At 50.3% G+C, this 10,749-nt stretch overlaps 1 pseudogene; it reads right to left on the reverse strand.

Annotated features, from left to right (window-relative positions):
- Nucleotides 1–6,580: 6,580 nt before the first annotated feature.
- Nucleotides 6,581–10,499, reverse strand: LOC109745721 (uncharacterized; annotated as a pseudogene).
- Nucleotides 10,500–10,749: the final 250 nt, after the last annotated feature.

A 10,749-nucleotide genomic window follows, 5' to 3' on the forward strand; every position in this document is an offset into this window, starting at 1 on the left:
AAGGAGCAAGGGGGGAGAGGCGGCCGGCCAGGAGGAGGCGCGCCCCCTCCCTTCCTTGTTGGACTAGGAGAAGGGGGGAAGGAGGAGGGAGAGAGGAAAGAAAGGGGGGCGCCGCCCCCCCTCCTTGTCCATTTCGGACTAGAGGGGGAGGGGGCGTGCGGCCTGCCCTGGCCGCCCCTCCTCTTCTCCACTAAGGCCCATGTAGGCCCATTAAACCCCCGGGGGGGGGGGTTCCGGTAACCCCCGGTACTCCGGTATATATCTGATAACCCCCAGAACCATTCCGGTGTCCGAATATAGTCGTCCAATATATCAATCTTCATGTCTCGACCATTTCGAGACTCCTCGTCATGTCCGTGATCACATCCGGGACTCCGAACTACCTTCGGTACATCAAAACACATAAACTCATAATATAACCGTCATCAAACTTTAAGTGTGCGGACCCTACGGGTTCGAGAACTATGTAGACATGACCGAGACACGTCTCTGGTCAATAACCAATAGCGGAACCTGGATGCTCATATTGGCTCCCACATATTCTACGAAGATCTTTATCGGTCAAAATGCATAACAACATACGTTGTTCCCTTTGTCATCGGTATGTTACTTGCCCGAGATTCGATCGTCGGTATCTCAATACCTAGTTCAATCTCGTTACCGGCAAGTCTCTTTACTCGTTCTGTAATACATCATCCCGCAACTAACTCTTAGTTGCAATGCTTGCAAGGCTTAAGTGATGTGCATTACCGAGTGGGCCCAGAGATACCTCTCCGACAATCGGAGTGACAAATCCTAATATCGAAATATGCCAACCCAACAAGTACCTTTGGAGACACCTGTAGAGCACCTTTATGATCACCCAGTTACGTTGTGACGTTTGGTAGCACACAAAGTGTTCCTCCGGTAAACGGGAGTTGCATAATCTCATAGTCATAGGAACATGTATAAGTCATGAAGAAAGCAATAGCAACATACTAAACGATCGAGTGCTAAGCTAACGGAATGGGTCAAGTCAATCACATCATTCTCCTAATGATGTAATCCCGTTAATCAAATGACAACTCATGTCAATGGCTAGGAAACATAACCATCTTTGATCAACGAGCTAGTCAAGTAGAGGCATACTAGTGACACTCTGCTTGTCTATGTATTCACACAAGTATTATGTTTCCGGTTAATACAATTCTAGCATGAATAATAAACATTTATCATGATATAAGGAAATAAATCATAACTTTATTATTGCCTCTAGGGCATATTTCCTTCATGAGCTTGTGCTATTCCTGGCGTGTCTGCTAGAAATTTTCAACACGCAGCTTGATGCCTACAACAACATCTGCTTCCTGTTTCAGCTCTGTTCAGCTTCTCCGCTCCACCAGCGGGGCGGTTCTTGGGATCCTGGAGGGCTCACATTACATTTGTTACTGGAATTGGCTCGTCGGGAGGTCTTTGCAGGAGGGATGTGTATCATCATCTTAGTTGTCCGCTTCCTCATCCACATGAGCGACATTTCACTGCATCGACTGCTTGGACTCCAATCAACTCAAGGGCATTTTCAAGAAGGGACGGGTGTCATCACCGTCGCCGCCATCTTCACGCAAAGCTCCATCGACCACAAGTGCTACCTCGGCTTCGACCGCGGCGGTGTTAGCCACGACTACGCCATCACCATGTTCCTCGACGGGATTTTCATTGGCCGCAAGTACTACCTCCCCATCATTGCAGTCTACCTTGACTTCGGCTACCGAGGAGGCTCCAACCAAGCCCAGGAACATCGAGCACCATGGGACCCAGGCGGCGATGTCGGCTTAGGGTCAAGCCGAGTGTCACGGAGGGAGGGATGTCGGCGACTGGATGTGCAGGGTCCTTGAGTTGGAGAAGAAGCAACACGCGATGCACGCATCGTGCACGCCCTCCTGACCGTAGATACCTGCTGCCAGCTTGAGGGCAAGCGGGCTGTTAAGGGGGAGGGGATGTCAGCCCCCTTGCTATGTTGGGATGTTAGTGAAGGGTTGGGCCCAGCCGGCCCGTTACAACAGCGACTACAAGTACGAGGGCCAAGGGACAGACGAGGCATCCGCGTAGGATCACGAACCCGGCGGTGGCGGCTCTCTTCTTCTTCCTCTCGCTTCCCTCTTCCTGTATCCTAGTTCGTGCTAGTAATCAGGGCTAGCTACTGTAATTCGGGCTTGTAATCGAGAGAGATATCTAGTTCCCTAACATCTGGTATTCAGAGCGAGGCACCACCCTTTCTCAAATTCTTCCATAATTTTTTCCACCACCACCATCCGAGGGAATCAGCCATGGATCCGTCCATCCAGGAGTATCTCCAACGGCTTGACGCCAGCCTTGACGCCTACACCAACGCAATAAGGTCCCTCGCCGAGAAACTGGGCGCCCATGTCCTAAATCCGCCACCGCCCGCCACCTCGCCGGAGAGCACAACCGACGCGTCGTCCCCCGTCCCTAGTGTCTCCTACTCCACAGGCAAGGCCTAGGAGGTTGTCGAGGTCGTTCACGACGCGCTCCCTGCCTGCAGCACAATGGCGCATGTCACATGTTCGACGAAATGCTCGCACCAGGTCGCCACCACCGACAAAGTCGACAAGGTCACCACCGTCTACCACGAGTCCGTCATCGACCTCAGTGACAAGTTAGGCGCCCTCAACATTCCTGTGATGGCCAGCATCAACCCGCTGCTCCACGTCCAAGTTCCGTCAACCAATTCCTTCGCTGACAGCACCCGTGGCGTCGCTGTTGCAGGACCGGATGAGGACACACTCGTGGCGGCCACTCCGGACGTCGCCCTCGAGCTTGCCGTCCTCTCAAGCGTCTCCTTCTCCACCAACAAGGTCCATGAGGTCATTGTTGTTCCCCGCAGTGCGTCCCCTGTCTACATCGGCATGGCGCCTTCCACCTGTTCGACGAAATGCTCCAACCAAGTTGGTGCCACTTCGTTCCCGTCTCCAGTCACGACGGCATCGCTACTCCCAGCAGCCACACGTGAGCTCGTCGCCGACCTCGTTTGTCCTGCTACCAAAGCCGTCAATTCGATGCAGCCGTTCCGGAAGCATGACTTGGATGTCTCGCCGCACACAAGCCACCAGGGCCGCCTGCTGCTACGGCCGATGCCGTGGCCATCATTGCGGGCAACTCGTATTGCAGAGGGAATGGAGACTCGACCCATTCTGTGGCCGTCGTTTGCAATCGGTATGCCATCAGAGGTCTGTCATTCTAGTGTTGCCCATTGGAACTTCTCAGTGACTACTTCTGTTCATGGCCTTCATGCATGGACATTCAGGGAACATCCATTTCAGTTTGCCCAGGTGCTTGACATGGCTTTGACTAGTAGCAGCTTTCCAATGGAATCATGTCATGTTGGAGATCTTGTGGGTAATCACCGTGGACACCGCATACAGAAGAATTTTTCTAGTGATCTAAATATGATGAGAGAATCCTGGTGGTGTCTGCAAATTGCGCAACAGAAAACATTTCTTTTAGAGAAGGCTATTTGTTGGATCCCTCTGGTGCCAAGATCTCTTCCTACTCCGAGTCAGCAACTAATGCAACAAAAAGACACTGTGAACTTCACTGATGCGGAACGGGTGCCAGTTATATCTTCTTTGCAGTCATACTATGAGTTTCATGCTCAAGCTCGAGAAACTTCTTGTACCCGTAGGTTCTTTGTTTCAACTGAGCTACAGAGTTACCATGGAACCAAGCTACGACCAAAACCATCGCCACTATTCGACTTCAATCAAGACACCACCCAGCTGAAGATAAAAATGGACATCTTTTTCATGCAATTGCCGAACAGTACACGTGGGGTTCAAGCACTGAATGTGTGGTCAGCTCTATCCAAGGGTAATGAGCATGCCAATGCACTAGCAATTTTTGAGCCAAGTGCAATTGAAGAGCTTGCCATACTGACCAGTTTTCAGTGCTGCTTCTTCAAACGTACACCAGATTGGATACTATTGATCAGGCCACCTACGGAAAAGAGAACATCAGAGGACAAGAATCCATTAGTATGGGCACTTTTCACAGATGCTTGAACATATATGAAATTGGACGAAACTTATGCTGTTGTTGTTCATAAGTGTGAGCAGAGAATTTCTCACGACCGAAGTTTGCTACTCTCTTTCAATCAGAGACCACCTGGTGCATATTTTGGACTAATGGCAAGTCTAGGTACTCCTGCTATATCTGTAGATGCTTCAGTGCAGCCCTCGGTGATTCCCACTTATGCAAGCATACAGATTGGTAACACTCAGTACAAGTGCGTGTGCACTACCTCAGGCTTATTTGGCAAATGGTTAGAGAAGTCTGGGAGCAGTAAAAACAGCAAGGTTGTTTCACAAGCATCTGGACCGGATGGTCGATCCGGAGTAGCAGACTGCAATGCTATCTGCCATACTACTTCCAGCAATAGTCTAACTAGAGAACTTCCAGTACAACATGTGTCGTATGAACTTGTGCTATTCCTGGCGTGTCTACTGGACATTTTTAACACGCAGCTTGATGCCTACAACAACATCTGCTTCCTGTTTCAGCTCTGTTCAGCTTCTCCGCTCCACCAGCGGGGCGGTTCTTGGGATCCTGGAGGGCTCGCATTACGTTTGTCATTGGAATTGGCTCGCCGGGAGGTCTTTGCAGGAGGGATGTGTATCATCATCTTAGTTGTCCGCTTCCTCGTCCACATGAGCGACATTTCACTGCATCGACTGCTTGGACTCCAATCGACTCAAGGGCATTTTCAAGAAGGGACGGGTGTCATCACCGTCTCCGCCATCTTCGCGCAAAGCTCCACCGACCACAAGTGCTACCTCGGCTTCGACCGCGGCGGTGTTAGCCACGACTACGCCATCACCACGTTCTTCGACGGGATTTTCATTGGCCGCAAGTACTACCTCCCCATCATTGCAGTCTACCTTGACTTCGGCTACCGCCGCGGCTCCAACCAAGCCCAGGAACATCGAGCACCATGGGACCCAGGCGGCGATGTCGGCTTAGGGTCAAGCCGAGTCTCATGGAGGGAGGGATGTCGGCGACTGGATGTGCAGGGTCCTTGAGTCGGCGAAGAAGCAACACGCGATGCACGCATCGTGCACGCCCTCCTGTCCCCAGATACCTGCTGCCGGCTTGAGGGCAAGCGGGCTGTTAAGGGGGAGGGGATGTCAGCCCCCTTGCTATGTTGGGCTGTTAGTGAGGGGCTGGGCCCAGCCGGCCCGTTACAACAGCGACTACGAGTACGAGGGCCAAGGGACAGACGAGGCATCCGCGGAGGATCACGAACCCGGTGGCGGCGGCTCTCTTCTTCTCCCTCTCGCTTCCCTCTTCCTGTATCCTAGTTCGTGCTTGTAATCAGGGCTAGCTACTGTAATTCGGGCTTGTAATCAAGAGATACATCTAGTTCCCTAACATCTGGTATTCAAAGCCAGGCACCACCCTTCCTCAAATTCTGCCATACATTTTTTCCACCACCACCATCCGAGGGAATCAACCATGGATCCGTCCATCCAGGAGTATCTCCAGCGGCTTGACGCCAGCCTTGACGCCTACACCAACGCCATAAGGTCCCTCGCCGAGAAACTGGGCACCCATGTCCAAAATCCACCACCGCCCGCCACCTCGCCGGAGAGCACAACCAACGCGTCGTCCCCCGTCCCTAGTGTCTCCTACTCCACAGGCAAGGCCCAGGAGGTTGTCGAGGTCGTCCACGACGCGCTCCCTGCCTGCAGCGCAATGTCACATGTTCGACGAAATGCTCGCACCAGGTCGCCACCACCGACAAAGTCGACAAGGTCACCACCGTCTACCACGAGTCCGTCATCGACCTCAGTGACAAGTTAGGCGCCCTCAACATTCCTGTGATGGCCAGCATCAACCCGCTGCTCCACGTCCAAGTTCCGTCAACCAATTCCTTCGCTGACAGCACCCGTGGCGTCGCTGTTGCAGGACCGGATGAGGACACACTCGTGGCGGCCACTCCGGACGTCGCCCTCGAGCTTGCCGTCCTCTCAAGCGTCTCCTTCTCCACCAACAAGGTCCATGAGGTCCTTGCTGTTCCCCGCAGTGCGTCCCCTGTCTACATCGGCATGCCTCTTCCACCTGTTCGACGAAATGCTCCAACCAAGTTGGTGCCACTTCGTTCCCGTATCCAGTCACGACGGCATCGCTACTCCCAGCAGCCACACATGAGCTCGTCGCCGACCTCGTTTGTCCTGCTACCAAAGCTGTCAATTCGATGCAGCCGTTCCAGAAGCATGACTTGGACGTCTCGCCGCACACAAGCCCATCGTTGCGGGCAACTCGTATTGCAGAGGGAATGGAGACTCGACTAGCAACTGTAATTCGGGCTTGTAATCGACAGAGACATCTAGTTCCCTAACACGGAGGTAGTAGAAGACAGTACAAACAACAGCCGCATGCCGCTTTGAGGGATCTGAGAAAGAACTAAAGCAGAATCAAGCGTTGGTATTCTTCTAGCAGATTTACTGAATGAATCGTTTTAGTAAGAACAATGCTGCCAGAAACAAGCGTTGGCATACAGGAGTAGAAACGAGAACCAGGGGGATACACAAATAAATAATCAGATACCTAGTGACATCAGTCCATATAGAGATTTGCTGACATTACATGATACGACGATACACAAATAGTTGCATATTTTTAGATCGATACAGTACTGGAAACACTGAATAAATGAGTTAGTCTGACGGCTATCATGTTCGCCCGGGCATCATCAAAGTTCCTCATTTGCCCCCCTCGTGATCCACAGCTTGTCCTGAACAAGACGGGACCAAGCAACAGTGACCTCCAGCTTAGAGTCGCCAAGTTGACACTCATTCTGAGTTATATTGCAATCTCTGGCTTGTATGGATACCTGAGCAGCCATAGCCCCAGATCGCGAGTTGGCCTCTATGAGAACTTCAAGCGTTCCACACAATTCTACAGAGACAACATGCCTTGACAGATCAAGGTAACCCTGTGAACAACTTGTCGTTGCTCCATCTTGAAGCACAACTTGCCGAAACGAGGGCCAGTCCTGTGTTCAGGATCAGGCAATTTGGCTCTTCTCCGAGGCAGAGAGGAGCAAACAACTCGGCCACCATTTTTAAAAAGACTTGGTGTCTCTTCAGGAACACAGACACGGATACCCACGACAGTTGCCTGTACTGATTCATAAACTTCCTCTGAGCTTAACGCCATTGTGCAAAAGTCTCCTTCGAGAGGGATATATAGAGTACATATCCCACAATGACTACCGCTGTAATAACAGAAAAAACTCATCAATGGTTTATCTTCAGACTTGGTTGTGCCCTTCACTTTCAGCTCGATTTCCACATTAAGAGGTTCCCGACTCACAATTGCACGAGACGGGCCAGTCAGGCGCAAAAAAGGATCCTGCATTCACCATTCATTAATCAGTTTTGCTAAGGTAGCACTTTAGTGGGCAATTGCTTGATACAGGTTCTTAACTACATGCGTATTTCAAAATGCATCTATTCATAACTAATCAGCGGACTAGGAAACAGAAAATAGGAAGATACAATACGGACCTCTTGAGTGAGTATTTGGCAGTTACTCCTTCGACGGGAGAAGAGAATGTTGCGATTGTGATCCACGCTGTCTCTTGCAGCAACCACGCCATACACTTGCAGTGGCCACTTCAAGCCAGAACCATCTTCTATTTTTGCGACTTTGAGGGAGTAGATCTGCAAAGTGCTATCGACGAGAGCAGCCAATGGGCGTTGTCCTGGTGTAATGTGTGTATAGTGCATAGGACTCAATGACGCTGCAGCAATAAAAAAAGAAGACTGTTTAGAGAATTCAATCGGCTTCCCTTACTAAAGAATGAAGGAGCCTGCTTGCTTGATACATGCAGTAGGTAAGAAGAAACGCAACGAACAATGAGCACATAAGTAGCATGAATGGATGTTTACTCACTCGTCTCTGTGAAGGAACCGTGGAATCTGGACCAATTCGATACCCAGCCGCTGCGGTACCTAGCAAAGAACTCCTCATCAGTCTGCCCCTTGTCCATGTTGGCATCCTCTCCCATCTCCTCGACTTCTTCTGTCTCCAATTTTGTCTCCATGGAAGAGGAACTCATCAGCGACACCTCGTCCAGCGGCTCCTTGAACAGCTCGGAGAACGATGGAGATTTGTAGCTAAGATGTCCCATCTGATCCAACTGGGTGCAGAGCTGATCCAACCCATTGAAGATCGCATTCAATCCGTAGTTGTAGTAGGTCCTCGACGCCTGCATCTCCGTTGCTGATTCGCCGCTGTCTTCGGTCCTAATCTGGATCCCCTTCACACCCATCTTTTCCGTGACTGGCTCTTTGCCCAGAATCTCCCTGTTCTGCACTTTGCCCATCATCTGGATCAAACTCGTCACGTTGGTGTACATGTTATCCATGTGAATTTTGATCTCGCTAAGGCTATAGTCGCTAATCCTCAGTTTCGGTTCGGGTTTCAGATTCACAGCGCTCTCAGAGATAAGATTGAGTAAGGAGTAGATCTTAGCCTGAACGACCTTTGTGGCTGAATGAGTCTCCGGTGTTGTCACCACATGCTTCCTCGCCCGGATCTTTGCAGTATGCTCAAACGTCTGGCCATCAACACATCCCTCCCTCGAGATATACCGCTTGTCTCGAATAAGCAAGGACCAAGCAACAGTAACCTCCACCGTATGGAAGCCAAGATTACATGTGCGCCGACTTACTTTGCTTTCCTGGGCTGGAAAGAAGACACGACCACATGATTTGAGGGCACGTGATTTGTCCGCACTGATGATAACTTCCAGCCTTCCGTTTAACTCTACAGAAACAACATGCCTTGACAGATCAAGGTAACCATCTGAACTGTTAGCCGTCACTTGATCTTGAAGTACAAGCTCTTCTTCAGGTTGCTCGGGTTTAACGGGCTTAGAAGTTCCCTTGGCAATGCAACTAACTCTACCATCATGTTTAAAAGGCCATTTCCTCTTCCTCCAATTAGTAACACGGACACTCACTATAGTTGCTTGGACTGTATTTTCCAATTTCGCACACCCGTAGCATAATTTTGCAGAAGTCATTCGACAGAGTGGTCTCATTACCACTGTAGTTGAAGGTCTGATGGATCAGCACTCTATCTTCTGACCTGCTTCTGCCCTTCACTTTCAGCTTGATTTCAAGTCAACAGGATCTATAGAAACAACTGCACGAGACGGGCCAGTCAACTGCAAACAAGGATCCTGCATTTCCCAACAACTACAATCAACAAAACAACAAAAGATGCAAGCAAAAGGAAGTAAAGAGAAACTGGGCGATTTTTTTAGGATAAAATTAAATAAAACCTTTTGAGTCAGTATTTGGCAGTCACGCCTTTCACGGAGGAAGAGAATGTTGCGATTGTGATCGACGGTATCTCGGGCGCAACCATGCCGTACACATGCAGTGGCCAATTAAACTCAAGAGAGCTTCTTTTATTTCTGCGACTTTGACAGAGAAAATCTGCAGGGTGCTGGCGACGACAGCAGCATCAGAGGGGCTTCCCGGTGTAATGTGTGTGAAGTGCATAGGACTGAATGACGCTGCAGCCACCGAAAAAAGAGAGGAAGATTTAGATAATTCATTCGGTCACTCTTCCTCAATAGAATGAAGCAATCTGCTTGTTTGAGAGATGGAGCAGGAAGGAAGAAAAGCAATCTAATGTACAATGAGCAGATAAGTACGAGTAGCATGGATGCATGTTTACTCACTAGTATCTTTGCAGGGACTGCTGAAGAACCAGGACCAACACGCTTCACAGTACATATCAAAGAACGGCCCAGTCTGCATCTTCTCCTCCATCCCCTCAGCTTGCTCAATCTCCAATTTTGCCACCTCGTCCCTCTCCTCGCCTTCCTCTCCCATCTCCTTGGCTTGCTCAATCTCTAATTTTGTATCTGCTGAAGTGGAAATCCTCTCCGGCAACTCGTCGCTCCCCATGGTTCCCTTCACAGCCTCCATGGAGATCCTCGGTGGTGCCTCGTCCGTCTCTCTGGCTTCCTCTATTTCATCCTATTTGATTTTGGTCTCCAGCTTTATTCTTGTGAGGTTTTCCCGCGACTCCTTGAACAGCTCGGAGATTGGTTTGGACTCCAAGACGGAACCAAGTAGTTGCGTCTTACCAAACATGGCGTGAAGCCGCTCCAACTCATGGAAGATCAAACTGCACTCTTTCCCTTCACCTTCCCTTCCATCTCAGCAACCCGATCTCTCATGATCCTCACCTTTCCGCCGCCTCTTTTCTTTTCTTTTTGCGCCTGCTCTGGGTTCCCGCGGCACTCTTTCCCTTCGCCTCCGCTTCCATCTCCGCCTCTCCTTCCATCTCAGGAGACGGCTCTCTGCTCCTCGTCCTTCCGCCGCCACCCGCCGCCGCTGTTTTTTTTTTTCTTTCTGAAAGGGTGGTCTCTTTTCTTTTCGATTCCGGGGAAGGGAATGTCTTGCTTAGGGTTTCGACGAAACGGAGATACTGGTGGGTGTGGGGTGCACTATATTGCGTCTCGGTCTCAGCCCGGCCCAGTAGAACGACACACACTCCTTCCAGTCACCACACTGTGTCGGCTCGCTCGGGACGTCGGGATATAGAGCAACTAAAAAAAAAGCTACTTTTTTTTTCTCACTTTGGGCTTGTTGTTTGCCTTGGGCTATTTGTATTTGCATTCGTTGTTCGGCTCAGCCGGGCTCAGTAAATATAAGCAAAAAAGTATTT

This window comes from Aegilops tauschii, chromosome 2, assembly GCF_002575655.3.
Source record: "Aegilops tauschii subsp. strangulata cultivar AL8/78 chromosome 2, Aet v6.0, whole genome shotgun sequence".
NCBI classification, from domain to species: Eukaryota; Viridiplantae; Streptophyta; class Magnoliopsida; order Poales; family Poaceae; genus Aegilops; species Aegilops tauschii.